Consider the following 16,265-nt stretch of genomic DNA (forward strand, 5'->3'; position numbering starts at 1 on the left):
CCATGACAACATAAATGAAAGTTAAAACAAAATTGCTGTAAAAATAAAAGGGTTACATCCGATCCCTTTCCATGAGCATTTTTTCTCTCCAGATATATATATATTTTTTTAAAGAAGTGGTTTTATCGAAAAATGTGAATCTACAGTTGTGAGCGCCTTCAGTTCTGTAAGGTAATTTCCTCTTCAAAATGAAAAACGGAAAAGAAGTAGGTAATGCTTTAATTTGTTATTAGGAGTAATTACTGTCTGGCCTCGAGGGGTTACGTCTACATCGGTTTTAACAAGAAAACCATTTAACATATATTTATCTTTGTAAATTGTCCTGAATGATCAGCAAATACCTAATCATCTACAAAAAGCTGTTTGAAATGTTCTTACCCTGATAACAGGAAATTATAACCTATGAGACCAGAGAAACTGACGTAGTGGTTAAACCATGATAGACACTTGCAAGCAAACTAGACGTATTTATTTTAGCACATGTTTTCTTTTATTCTTTTGTTTTGGTTATTAATACATGAAGAATTAATCTATTGTGTTCCTCTTTGTAGCACTGTATATTAAAGACAGGCCTAATTCAAAATGCTGCATCTGAACCCTCCTGAAATTTTTGCAGAAGTCTGGATTCATATGCTAACTCATTGTGGGCTGAATACAAACCCTTGATTTGAACACACATGGTTGACAGTTAATGGAAATTCAGATCAAAATAAGAACTTTATAGGTTGGGCCTATGTATCTGGAATATAAACCAAATAGCAAGAAAGAAGGAAGAGTCTAAATAGTGTTTAAAAGCCAGGAAATTTTCCTGGGTTTTCTCCCCTCCTTGTACCACCACAAACTACTAAAATTATATTTTTATTTATTCAAGTCCTTGTGGCATGTCTTTAGTTAAAGATACACTCAAATTAGACCTAGCAACTTTGTTTTGATACATGAGAACAGTCATACATGTTGCATCATCCCGCTGCCCTGCTTTTTCTGTTCATGGGAGCAGGCGGGACATTGAAAAATATAATAATTTTCCTCTCTGGGGACTGTATAGCTTGAGGGATTGGTAATAGAACACAAAGCCTTTCAGCCCTAAATCAATTACTCAGAATTGACTCAGGCTGTTAGTGATCAAGAGTTTGTTACTATCTGAAGGTTGGTCAGCTACAGGGAATACATAAAGTAAATTCACCATTACAATTAATGCCAATTTTACATTCACAGTTGATTAAGTCAGCCAGTGATGGACACTGAATACACCCTCTGACCTTGTTAGTTTTGGTTTGCATGAATTTGCATGCATTCAGTTACTAGTTCAAATGAAACTGAAAGCTAATATAAAAACGTAATTGGAATCATTAATACTACATAGTATTTGGTTAAAAATGCCCAAAATTCAGACTAGATTTGCTCAACCGTTTATTCAAAATCTTGCCCAAGTTCACCAATCTTGTCCAAAGTTTGAGTTTGTAAAAAAAACGTCCTGAAATCGATGCAAGAAGCATCAGGTTCAGGAATTTGTGTTAAGAAAGTTTCAAGAAACTTTATTTATAAGGAGCTATATTAGCTAGGAACTGGTGATCCAGTTTGTATAATTTTGGCTATATTTCCATTTTATTTTAATAAAACTTTGGTTTTATTCAACCAGGACCTCTTAGAGGTTCAAAAGTTTTTTTAACTCCATGTTAACTTACAAGTCACTATTAAGTAACTAGCAACAGAGGGTCCTGTGGCACCTTTAAGACTAACAGAAGTATTGGGAGCATAAGCTTTCGTGGGTAAGAACCTCACTTCTTCAGATGCAAGTGACTAGTAAACATATATCTTTTAATTAATTTTTGATATTCATTAACATCTAACAATAATTTAATGTTAGCTCCGTCAGGCTCAGTAATGGGCTGAGCAGACGAAAGTTTGGATACTTAGTTGTAGCTTACTCATTCTTATCTCAACCTGTTAGTTTTGGAAGCTGAGTTGAAAATCTTAGGAAAAGAGGCTTTCCCACGAGAATTTCTGACAAATATATGTCTGTGTCCAGACCAAGATCACAACCAGAAAGTGCAAAAGCATGTGCAAATTTGAAAAACAAACACAAAAAGTTTACAAAACTTTCACAAACCTCATAAAAGTTTAGCTTGGGTTTGGAAATGGGGAAAAACTCAGGCTGGTTCTTATTTTACCTAAAGTGGTTCAACCCTCTCTAGTTATGAAGCCATACAGATTTGCTCTGTGTTGATAAGTGGCAGAGATGGTTATTCATCCCAAGAGTGATGTTGCTCACAACTTTGCATTAAAAAGAAAAGAAAAACCCGAAGTCCTCTTTAGATTTATTTAGGTTAGACAACTATACAAAGAAAAATACTTGCATGGTTACAGATTTATTTTAGGCTTAGGACTCAAAAACTCCTTTCATTTAAAAAATGTCATTACTTTGGTGATTAGTGTATAATGTACAGCTTCAACCACAGAAGCATACTATGGTGTTAGGGACAGGACATGGGCAGGATGGGTGAAGACCAGGGGTTGGGGGACAACTCCTCCCATTCTACCTCCATGGGGGTCTGCAAAAAGTCCCATTGAGGATACTTCAGTCCTGTGATACATTCATCCAGAACTCCCCCCAGCTACTTAGGTCAGCCACTTGGCTCAGAACTGGCTTAAAATAGATGTGACAAACTATACCTGATAGAATGCAGGATGGGATCCATTATGCGTATCAATAGTAGACCCATGTTAGGGATTTTGTGGCTCAGAACATAAGAACAGCCATCCTGGGTTAGACCAATGATCCATGTATCCATAGTATCTTGTGCTCTGATAGTGGACTGTGCCAGATTCTTCAGAGGGAATGCACAGAATAGGGCAATTTTGAGTGATCCATCCCCTATCATCCAATCCCGGCTTCTAGCAGTTGGAGGTTAGGGACATATGAAACATGGGGTTGCACTCCTGACCATTTTGGCTAATAGCCATTGATGGACTTATCTGCCATGAACTTATCTAATTCTATTTTTGAATCTATGTATACGTTTAGCCTACACACTATGCCATGGCAATACGTTCCACAGTTTGATTCTGCATTGTGTGAAGTACTTCCTTCTGTTTGTTTTAAACTGTCAGGCTATTCATCTCTTTTCTAAGCTCAACAGTCCCAGTTTTTTGTCTCTCTCCTCCTGTGGAAACTGTTCCATACCACTAACCATTTTTGTTGCCCTTCTCTGTTCCTTTTGCAATTCTAAAATTTCTATTTTAAGATGGGGCAATTAGAAGTGCATGTAGTATTCAAGTTATTCAATACCATGGATTTATATAATGGCATTATGATATTTTCTGTTTTATTATCTATCCCTTTCCTAAAGGTTCCTAACATTCTGTTCGCTTTTTTGACTGTCGTTGCACACTGAGCAGATGTTGTCAGAAAACTATCCACGATGACTCAGAGATCACTTTCTGGAGTCGTAACAACTCATTTAAACCCCCTCTATAGTTGGGATTATTTTTCCAATGTTCATTACTTTGCACTTATCAACACTGAATTTCAGCTTCCATTTTGTTGCCCAGTCATCCAGTTTTGTGAGATTCCTTTGCAATTCTTCATAGTCAGCTTTGGACAACTATTTTGAGTAATTTTGTAGCGTCTGCAAATTTCACCTTCTTTTCCAGACCATTTGTGAATATGTTGAACAGAACTGGTACAGATCCTTGGGAGCCTGCTACTTACCCCATCCATTGTGAAAACTGACCATTTATTCCTATCCATAATATGGATCTTTTAAAATTTTAGAGTTGGAAAATTATTTGGATTTAATAGATAAATATTTACCTTTCATGTGCGTCTGTGTGTACACACACACAAATATGCATAGGTCCAGTATAAAAGAAGACCTGGTGGGTGATGGAGGGATCAGAGTGAATAAAAGGTTTGGGAAACCATAAGTAACAAAGATAGAGAAAGGATCATACAGTGGTTAGGGCACAAGTATTAGATCCAGGAGCCCTGAGATCAAATCCCTGCTCTTTTACAGAGCCCATATGTGATCTTGGGAAAGTCACCTAAGGCCAAATCTTTAAAGATATTTAGGCACCTAAAGATTCAAATAAGCACCAAGCAGGATTGATTTCAGTGTGAGTCATGTGCCTGTGTCCTTCTGAAAACCCCACGAGGTATCTATCTGCATCTTTAGGCACCTTTAATGATCTGACCTTTAGCCTTTTAGTACCTCGGCTCCCCAACCACAAAATGTGGATAAAAGTACTTCCCTACCTCATAGGGAGGTTGTGAGGAGAAATACAACAACATTTATACGGTGCTCAGATATTACAGTAATGAGGGTCATATAAGTACTTTAGACAGATTGATAAAGTAACTTACAAGTTTACAGTGACCTGTTAACTCTTCTATGCTTCAAGGAGGAAAACTAGTTAAAATCTGAAAAATTTGGATTAAAAAATGTTCCCTTAGTGACTGATTTGAGAAGTGAGCTTGAGGTAGCAGTGAGTGGATTACCTGTATCTTCCTCGCCCCCCCCCCCTCCACAGCCATTTGGCCTTCCTTACAATTAAATAGGACTTAAGCAGGTGTGCATCACCATGGAGGGGTACTCCAAAAAGAGAAATGATTATTCACATGCTATCTGATGCCCCAATCTTTTGGCCTGTAAGGACTACTTTGGGGCTCACTTCTGTCCTCCAATACCTGGTGCACATTGTTGATGTCATGTGCGTTGTAAATCAGCTATTCTCTTTGTGCATTCATGTCTGGTAATTATTTTAAAGGATTTGTGGCAAGGTTTGCTTGCATGCCACAGCGCTTGACTGAACCCTAAGATTGATATTACAGGTTTATTTATTTATTTGCCAGACTATTAATGTTATTCCAGTGCCTTTTTTTTTTTTGCACATGAATGTACAGTAAAGTCTAAAATTGTAATACTTCTCTTTGAATATACTTGTGGATGTTTCTGATCTTACTTTAATTGAGCATGCTTTAGGCTCACATAAAATATTAACATCTTAGCCAATGAAAGCCAGTGCCTAGAGCTCAGATGTTTCTAAAATTAATATAACCTTGTTCCTTTGTAGGAGAGGCCACAGATGATCAATTCCAGAATATTTTTTTCTAGTATCTGATAGGTCACTGTATTTGGGGAAAGTACCCCTTTTTCATGATCTTCAGGACATGATATGAGGCCTATGTATTTGCAGAAGCCTTTATTGGGGGAGGGGCATTGAATTAAGGGTGAACACAGGTTTTGGTATGATGGTATTTTGGGGTGACTTTGTTTATTCCTTTAGTTGACAATAATTTCACTTGTGCTAATATACGGTTCTTGTGTACACGTGCACCAGAAATTTTCAATAGGTACATGTTAAAAATTAAAAAAATAAAGAAATGTTGATAAAACTCTTGATTGTGTTTATTTTGTAACTCTAAAAGGAAAAGTCACTGAATAACAAGATTAGGAGTATTTCTGAATTTAATAAATTGGCTCACAGAAGGGAAAGCTTTGTCAAGGAGCAGGCCCCAACTGTGGTCAGACTCCATGGATAAATTGTATCACCTCTGGAAGCCCATTGCACAGGTGAAGCCCCTCTAATGAGAATGCTTTATCTATGAGTAACATCACCAGCCAGTCAAGTCTCACCCAAATGATCTCATAGTTATAATGAGTCTATCATGAAGGTTGCTAAAATGCTCTCAGGATCTGCCGCCGCCTCCTTCCCCACTCCCCATACCTCTTCAGAAAAATAATAAAAACAATAACATCCACAGCAAATGGAGTTTATGTTTCACTAGACAACTGTTTCTTGATGTTGTCTTGTTTTTAAAATATACATATATACACAAGTTGGAGATGGCCCTATGTTCTGATATAAAGAACATATATATGCCATCTTGACCCATCTTTACTGGAAAGATGTTCTCAGGCTATCAGAGCTAAGGAAAGGTTAAATCTGTACTATCTTCTATCGTTATAACTATTGTTGTCAGGAAAGTGGATTCATGTTTGTCCATTTTATGTTCTTATTCCAATCCTTGTCATGAGAATGAGCTATTAGAATTACAATGCTTCATAGGTTATGTAAATCATAATAGCATTTTGCACTGCCTTGACCTTTTCAATATTCTATAATTTGATTGGCTGACTATTCTAGATCACCATGTTTACAGTCTTGAATGACTGGAATTGAAGAGATGGAATAGCCAAAGCCAGCCAATCAAAATATAGAATGTTGAAAAGGTCAAAGCAGTGTAGTATATTTCTGTCTTAAGAAAATGTTGTTGGCTTTACTGTTCAAATAACTTTGCTTTTCCTTTGGACCAAGGAGAAAAAAATATGAATAATGCATCAAATGTCAGGAGAATGAGAGAGATACTATACTTGGCTGTACACGGCTTTTGCTGAAGGCTCACTCTACTGTCTATTTTCTTGAGCCTTGTGGGAAATATCTACATAAAAGACCAATAACTCTAGTGGAAGTCAACATAGAATCAAGCCACATTTAACATGCAAATACTTAGATGTTTTTTCCCTCAGATGTTATCAGTTCCAGAGGTGTCTCCCATTATTAGTTGAACTTTAAGGGACAGGTAACCTTTCTTACCTAGGATTCAGGCCCATTACCTTTACTTTGACCTAGTAGGCAGGGTTTCAGAGTAAGTTCAAAAGGGTCTCAGTCTTAAAAGAGGTCACACAGAGAAGTACTGTTACATACTGTGGAAGAGAATTAAACTAATTCATTCTTGTTGTTTTCTTAAAACTGTACTTCTGTGGTACTCTTCTGATTCTCTCTCTCTTTGAAGGGGAAAAACAACACACATATTAGCACAGAAATAGCCAGGTTCAGAAAGGGAAGGGACTAAACTACAGAGTTTTGTTTTCAAAGAAATAAACTTTTTTAGGAGTGGATAGTACTGGCCAAAAATATGAAAGTGAAATCATTTTAGAAATGTATTAGGAATATTTTAGTTATATTTTTATTGTTTTATACTGTAAACTAGAAAAAGCCTTTCCACCATAAGAATGACACAACACTCTTTTCTAACCCTGAAGTCCCTCCCCGTAAAAAAAAAATCTAAACCAAAAACCCAACCTTAGACAGAGTTTTGGACCTACAAAGGGAGAGGAAACAGAAACTCCAGCAAAACCACTAGGGACTTTGCTATCATTGTTCATTTTACATGGAAGGTGCTCAGATACTATAGTGGTTGGTAGCAGTATAAATCCTAAAATAAATAAATAGACAGACAGGATAGATGGATAGAAACTGGAGAATGGGTCCCAGAGTAGGAGGTTACATGAAGACATGCTGAGTGGCTGGCAGGAGAAGGGGAGAAGAAGGGAGCCATGGCTGAGAGAGTATATGTTGAGAATTTGTGTTTGTGTTAAGTGAGAGAAGGAGAAGAAAAATTGTTAATCTAGAGATTTACAGTGGAATTCCTAAATACTGAATTAGTTGAAAGTAAATTCAATGGGATAATCTGTCTATATGGCCCTATTATCTGACCACCTCAAAATCTTTAACGTTTTTATCCTCACCATACTCTTGTGACACAGAGAAATGCTATTACGTCCTTTTTACAAACGGTGAACCAAGTTTCACAGATGGGAACTGAGGCTACTTTCAGTGTGACTTGCCCAAGGTCACACAGGAAGTCTGCAAGGGAGCAGGGAATAAAACTTCAGTTTCCTAAATCCAGGGCTAGTGCCCTAACTGCTAGATCATCCATTCTCTCCATCAATGGGATCAATGGATTAATAACCTGATTTTTGGAGGCATTTGTGCAATTTTGTTCTTCAGTAAAAATAGTGGGAATGTTGTCCATGAGGAGGTGATGTCTTTTATTAATGTGCTTTTGTTTTTTAGAAGAAGATTAAGAAGAAAAAAAAACCCTGGGTATTAGAGTTCAGAATATTGAGGAGAAAGAGCAAGAAGAGACATGTGAGTAGAGATTACAGGCCCATTGGTTTTCTTCAACTTTGTTACAGGTTTGCTTCTTCACCCAAAGTAGCTGTTTTTCAGGCTACTTTCAGAGCTACTTGCCTTGTCTAAGAATGCTCATTATTCTAGAGACTGAATGAACAAAGCATTCAATTGATGGCTCCTAGAAGAGCTAAATAATGTTCCATGTAATATTTGTTACAAATATTGGCATTTCTTCCACTGGATGATTATTTGTGAATATATTGCTAATTATTGAACCGGCTATATCCACTAGTTTTGGATTAGCCCTAGTTCAAAGAGTTCTCCCCAGGCATCAGGTGAAGAGCAGAAATCAAATGAGGTGTGTTCATCTTGCCACTAAATTTACCCACTACAGAAAGAGCTACCAGCTGCTTCCATTTGAAAAGAATAGTAGCAAACCTAGAAAGTTAGAAACTCCTAAGAAACAGGCAGGTTCCAGCTTCCTATGTACAAGGGAAAACTGTCCAAGGAAACGAAAAATAAGTGGAAAGTACAATATTTGTCCAGAAATAGAAGAGACAGGTTTGTTTAAATTCATCCTGAGCACGAATGCCTAAAACGCAAACTGACAGAGGGACCATGTAAAAGAAAATCTAACTATGCTCCCACCTTAGGGGGCAGTCAGTCAGCTGGGAATGGAAAAAGTTAAACATTTGTTGGGGAAACACTGAACGATGCCAAAGAGCAATACTACTTTCTGTGGAACTTAATTATCAGTCACTTAGAGTTTACTTCAATAAATAAATTTGCTGCTTGAGAAAATCTACAACAGTGACTCATTTCTGCAGTTGCAACTAAAGTGTTGCCAACTCTCACGATATTTGGTGTTCTTAAAGACCCAGTTCCTGTAGGAAACAGATCTTTAATGGGCAAGCAGAGAAGCCAGCGTTACATACTGAGGGGCCTGGATTTGTCCAGCAGCAGCCTGGCCACCAGTTTGTATTCCTGACATTCATGTTTTACACCAAATTTCACATCTCCTGAAACCCGAACCTCTTTTTTTCCTGTTCCACACATCATACTATACTGAAGTTATACTAATATGGGAGAATTTCAACTTTCATTTTAAAAGAAAGTAAGTTTCCAGCCCTCATGGTTGTGGAGAAAAATAACATGACCTGAGTGTAACCTAAAAGTTCAAAAACTGCAGGTTTATAAAAAGAACCCAAACTGTATTTTTAATCATCAAACTAATCTCCTGATTTTTAGATAAATCTCATGATCGGGAGGCCTGATTCATGATTTTTGAATGCATGGTGTCAGCAAGTCTGCAACTAAAATGAGAAAAATAAAATAAAAAGAGAAACAGGGTATGGGTGGCTTAAGACAAGTGATTTGATAATGGGCTTTTCCAACTCGAGACTATAGGCCACATCTTCATAAGTGAAGGGCCAAAGTCTGTGCACATTTTTGTGATTGCAAATCTCTGTTCACTGGGCAGGGAATATTCATTTCATTCACATCTTGAGATAGCAATCGCATAAAAGAATTACTTATTCTTCTCACATACCAGAGGGAAGAAAATAGATTTGTTTTTCTGAAAGTTAGGCATATTGGACATGTATTTCATTTCCAGTACACTGCAACATCACAGACTGCACTGATAGCAAAGCTGAACGTCCTTAACAAAAAGGGAGTCTAAACAATAAAAAGAAGAAAAATAGATGTGTGGGTTGCAGTTTGAAAGTTATGTCTGCTTCTACACTCACTGCACATGGATTCTATTGCAAAACTCTGTCACAAGTTTCACTGAAAGCAAAGTTCTACATCTCCCAGCACAAATTCAAAAATCCTAAACTATGTATTATATAGAGCTCAATCTTCATGTAAGCCTGAACAGAACAGTAGGAAGGGAAAAGAGAAGCCATGTCACCTTTTTGTCCCCTGTAATCCTGGGGCCGTCCAGAAATTGACATGCCTCCTTGTATATATTAGAACAGCCTTAGGGCTGCTCTAATTTCTATCAGCGGGAACACATCCTGCTGGAGCATTGTGCACTCCAGCTTTGTCTTTTCCTTCCCTCTCCTTACATTGAGTGGAATAAATCCAGCTTTATGCCACCAAGGATTTTCTAATGCCGGTGGAATCCCCAACTGCCCTTTTAGTGAAGTGTTAAGCACCCTTGGACTGGTGCAAAGTGTTCTTATAGAGGCCAAGAATTAGGCTGACAATAACAGATGTTATTTTTGAAACATACATTAGATACATATTTCATTTCACTACTTCAAATTCTACCAGCTGCCTCAGCATATTCCAACAGAAGCGAAAGATATCACAGCCATCACAAACCATAGCCTATGTTCTTAAGCACAAGATCAAAAGACATAAGCTATCCTAATTTCCACTCCCTGGACTCTGGCTGCAAAAATGGACTGGCTCAGTCAGAGGTCAGATTACTACTCTGAAAGCACATGATATAGTAACATACAAAAGAATAATTTGAATAACATGATTTCAGGGATTGAAAACTTATGGAAAACCACAGACAGAAACCACTGCTTTACGTATTTGGAAAGCTCAGAAACTAGCTTTCTACTGATGTATAGCATTAGTTTCTATCCTGATGGTTTGTGAGATATCGTAACTTGAAAGGAAAAGTTGTCCTTAAGACCATGCAAAAATACCGGTCACTTACCATACAGAGGTCAGCACACACTTGAAGGCCAGATTTTTTTAAGGGAACATAGGGAGCTAAAGATGCAGATAGATGTCTAGTGGCATTTCCAAAAGTGCCTAGGTAACTGGCTCTCATTGAAATCAATGAGAATTAGGCACTAAAGTGCTTTTGTAAATCCTGCTGGCTAGTTTAGAATGTTTTTTGTTTCTGTTTCGTGCCTCTGTGTTCTATCTAACCCTGTTATGGTTGTGAACAATCAATGAGATAATACTTAAAGTTCATTACAGGCAGCCATTTTTCAAGCAATGTCTTCAGGTACCAACACACACCATCTACCCTTTTCAAACAAAATTACTTAATTGATGTCCCCTGAAGTAGTCTGATGGACCCTCAGGATTTCAATTCTGGTCTGTCTAATTATTAGTGTATTTAAATATTCCAATTTGCAGCTGGTATCCTTATCAGTGCTGAGATTTCAAGTACTTAGTATTACAAACCTCTGCTAAAAAGCACTAACTGAGGTTTCTGAAGTGCTTCATTGTAGTTGTAATGCAATAAAATCATACTTTCTTCTTTCTTTTCAACTATATCCATCTAAGTAATACCCCAAAAACACCACAGTTTACACTAGCATTATTGCACTGTTTTGCACTATTAATGTAGAATAATGCAGCAGCATTTTTCAGAAGGTTTGTAACTTTTTTTTTTGTAAATGTACCAAATTGTTAAACCTCACTCTTGCATGTTTATCTGCAGACAAACAACAGAGAGTTTTGAAAAGAGACTTTTGCCATTACAGGACTATTCAGGCTGATGTTTAACAATGTTATTGTTATAATCCTTCTTGTGTCAAAATTATAGCTAATATTAAATTGGAAGGCATATAGTTTTACAAGGTCCCAAGTACCCTAGTGTTAAAAGTCCCATAGGTCTCAGCAAGATGAATAATTGTCCATCAGCCTATGGTTCATTAGGGAACAAAAATCAATTGAGTGGGAGGGTTCCTCATAGGAGGTTATACAAACCTTGGTTTTGCTGGATTCCTGATGAATAGAATAGCTTGAGAAGGGAAGCTTTTATCTGATGGCTCCAAGGTAGTTAGCCCGGTGACAACTATGTAGCATAAAGCTAATTGGGCCAGTAAGGAAGAGAGGTAGAGTACAGGGTCCAAGCACACAATGAAATATTCCTTCAGGGCACAGGGGCCAGTAGAAAGCTTGGCTAGGAGGATGACCTACTGCATAAATGAAAGGCTCACAAAAATTAGCCAAGTAGAGATGTGCTCCTTACAAGAAAAACATATTTATAGCTGCAGTTAAAAGCAACCTACTGTAAATAGCTGCTCTGTATGGTATGTACTATCTTTGGTCTGGGTTTTATGGCCATCAGCTGAAATTCAGAAGGGTGACCTATTAAAATTAAAATTATTTTTACTGACTTCCTCTTTGTAAATTACTACTCTTTTTTCCCCCCCAATAGCTCTACCATTTTGGAAACAAAAATTTGTAATGGATTCTCAAACTAATGAAGTTTTCTTTTCTTACCAAGAATTATGTAAACACCCCAGCCCATCTCTATCCCGGCTTTAGCGCCTCATAGACATGCTTTCACTGAAGTCACAAAAAAGACAATGTATGAAAAAAAAACTAAGCATCCATTTTAATGCTATGTCACACACACAGAAAAAGCCATGAAACAAGTGAGTGTTATAAAAAGCCAACAATTTTGGAGAGCATTTTGGAGCGAGCAATGATTTGCTGGAACAGATGATCTCTCTTCTAGGTGCCTAAAATATATAATTTACACTCTCTTGACAGAATGAATAGTGTGGACCAAAGTGTCCACATCTGCTAAGGACTGCTCAGATTTGATTGTTCTTAGTCTTAGTGGTCAAAATGAGATGAATAAATACATGAAAGCATTTGACTGCTTCATGGAACAAAGAAAAAAGTTCTAAAGTAATGAAATATAGACCTAAAAAAGGTTCATAGGTTCCACTTAACTGAGCACCCAAAAGTTAGAATGATTCCTAACTACATGAACCTCTTAACCATGTAAAAGTGGCCTGGAGATCGGAAGAGAAGCAATATCTCCAGTGTTTCTTGCTTAGGTAGGACTGGAATAACATGAAAGTAACTTTTCTCTTGGTATTTCATCAAAATCAGCCAGAGAAAGGATGTGAAGAGTTATAAAAATGAAAAAAAAGATCAGTTTGGGTGGAAGCTTAGGTCTGTTATTATTTTACCTAAACTGATTTGCCTAACTCTAAAAACCACAGATGAACAGGATGATTAGGCACATGGGTGTTCTAAATTGTACTGTTCTGTACAAAGTAGACTTATTTTTGAAGGACCTGTTTATCTTTCTATCTAGATTTTTATCTCCCCCAATACTGTCACCTGAACTACCATCCATTCGTTTTTCTTAGTATTACCATATACAATTGACTGTCAACCTTTTTACTGTTTACAGTGCTGAGCGAGGGTGTGCAGTGTAGTAGTTGCAATATTACGTATAATATAGAACACAGACATTATTCAGGATGTCTCTCCACAAGTATAGCATTTCCTAGGGCTGCAACTACAAATGTGTTTTAGTTTGCTTCTTTTTACACAACTGCACAGCGATTTTGATGACATTTCTGTCAGACTTCCCAGATTTGATCAAAGCCAACATTTTGCCACTTCTGTGACAGAATTTTCGTAGCAGAAAAATCTGAGGGGAGTCTGGAGAACATTTCTTCTAGGCTTTTGTTGGAGTTACACACATTGTGCCTCACAGAGCCTGAACATAGTTTAGGAGCCACACTTTTATCTTTACTTGCTTAACTTTACTCATGTGAATAAGATTAATTACATACATAAGTGTTTATAGAATTAGAGCCTATAAATCTTAACTAAGCGCATTGAAATAGTTGGAAAGAAACCCATTAGTTTCAATGGGCTTTGGATCAGGCCTTATATGAACTGTAACTTCAAGCATTACTACTCAGTCATATCATAGACTACTCTGCCTAACTTCAATATTTGGAAAGATACTGGAACGAATTATTTAACAATCAATTTGTAAGTACCTGGATAATAATAGGGCTATAAGGAATAGCCAGTATGGATTTCTCAAGAACAAATCATGCCAAACCAACCTAATTCCTTCTTTGACAGGGTTACTGGCCTAGAGGATAACGGGGAAATAGTGGATGTGCTATATCTGGATTTTAGTAAGTCTTTTGACACAGTCCCACATCACATTCTCATAAGCAAATGAGGGAAATGTGGTCTAGATTAAATTACTATGAGGTAGTGCACAACTATTTGAAAGACCATATTCAAAGAGTAATTATCAACAGGTCACTGTCAAACTGGGAGAGAATATCTAGTGGGTTCCTGCAGGGGTCAGTACTGGGTCCGATATTATTCAATATTTTCTTTAATGACTTGGATAATGGAGTGGAAAGTGTGCTCATAAAATTTGCAGATTACACCAAGCTAGGAGGAGTTTGCAGGACATGATTAGAATTCAAAATGATCTTGACAAATTGGATAACTGGTCTGAACTCAACAAGGTGAAATTAAATCAAGATAACTGCAAAGTACTTCACTTAGGAAAGAAAAATCAAACACACAACTACAAAATAGGGAATAACTGGCTAGGCAGTTCTGCTTCTGAAAAGGATCAGGGTGTTATAGAGGATCACAAATTGAATAAATGAACAGTGTAATGCAGTTGCAAAAAAAAAGACATACCGTATATACTCGTTCATAAGCCGAATATTTTTGGTAAAAAAGTAACGCATCAAAGAGCGGGGGTCAGCTTATAAACGGGTCTACACCAAAATTTGATGATTTTAAACTCTATGGAATCACTGAATTGAATATCTAATACATTGTCATTTTGTTTACCTGGAGCGTCTGTAGGCATGGAGCCCCTCAGCTCCCTATGGCTGCGGTTTGCCGTTCCCAGCCAAAGGGAGCTGCGGGAAGTGGCGGACAACTTGAAGAAAGTCCAGAAGAGGGCAACAAAAATGATAAATGGTTTAGAAAAGCTGACTTATGAGGAAAGGTTGAAAAAACTGGGCGTGTTTAGCTTTGAGAAGACTGGGGAGGGGGAGGGAGGGAAATCCAATAACAGTCTTCAGATATGTTCAAAACAATGGTAATCAATTGTTCTTCATGTCCACTGAAGGTAGGAAAAGAAGTAATTGGCTGACTCTGCAGCAAGGGAGATTTAGGTAAGATATTAGGAAACACTTTCTAAGTATAATGGCAGTTAAACTCTGGAATAGGCTTCCTAGGGAATCCCCATCATGGGAGGTTTTTAAAAACACAGATTGGACAAATATCTATCTGGGATGGCCCAGGTTTACTTGGTTCTGCCTCAGGTCAAGTGGCTGGACTTGATGACCTCTCGAGGTCCCTTCCAGCCCTACAATTCTATAACATCTGTGACTAAGTATGTTTCCAAGATATAATATGAATAGATGTGATGATAGAGAATGATTCCAGTGAACTGTACCTTAAATAACCACTTGACAGATTTTCCCTTTCTCATTATTTACTCAAGAAAAAAAAATCCCAATCATTCCAGGAGTCCTGGACCAGGACTGCCATCCTTAAATACATTTTTCCTTGCTGATGGAGAAATACTGTTTTGTGTATGTCCTCTTTGAAGTGCCTCCCTGAATATATATTTATAGTCAAAATCGTGAATGTCCATTTCAGCACAGCCAAATCTATAGCTAGACAAAGAAATTCCTGGCATTTGCGACTAACTTTTTTTTTCTTTTTCATTTGTTGTTTTGGATCTTCCATTTTTGTTTTTGACTTCATGACATTCTAAGTCACAGCAATAAACGCAACACATTTCCTGGGTCATAACACTCCCATCACCTTCAAGAAATTCATGCCAAACAGCCCTATATCTATTCACTCAAAAATAATACTTCCTTTAAAAATGTATGACACCTTATATGATTTACATCATGTTATGCTGTGGATTAGGTTAATGACTTCTTGGGTTTCTGTGAACCATTCAAACCACCACAGCCCAGAATGTATTTTATATAAAATATAAATAGGGTATATTGGAGCACTGGCAGTTATTTAATACATGTATTTCCACTAACAAGGTAATAGTCTAGAATGTGTGGTGGAGCCTATGTGCAGCAAACCAATTCTTCATGAGTGGAAACAAATGTATTATACTACCACTCAGCATTAACTGGTCTATTTATAGAAGTGTGTTAAAATAATGCTCTGAATTCTTTTCTCACTTTTTTCTATAGTAGAATACTTTATTTTAAACATTTTACTCCACAGAAACTGACATGAGACTGTAGAACTATGAAAAAGAGTTGATAGACTCATTTAGGTCTTCTTGTGCAGCCCTCCCCTCTTGATGTAATCCTGCTTAGTGATAATATTGTGTTAACTAAAAGAATATTAAACAAACAGACTTTTGTCGAAGTACAATGTCAAATTCCTCCCTAATAAATAATTCCATTGTGTTCATGGGACTGACCTGGCATGTGTCAGCTATGTAACTAATGATTTCATTTTCTGTGTACAGCAATTTTAAATGTTTAAGAAGTCTGTCTGTCTGCAGGTCAACAGCCATTTTGTGAGAGGGTTGATACAGCTTATCAAGGCTGAATCCCTACTCTGTCACTCCAAGTGCAGAAGGTGGGGGCCTG

The sequence above is a fragment of the Terrapene carolina genome, unplaced genomic scaffold (genome assembly GCF_002925995.2).
Source record: "Terrapene carolina triunguis isolate 2854851 unplaced genomic scaffold, T_m_triunguis-2.0 Scaffold62, whole genome shotgun sequence".
Classification (NCBI taxonomy): Eukaryota; Metazoa; Chordata; order Testudines; family Emydidae; genus Terrapene; species Terrapene triunguis.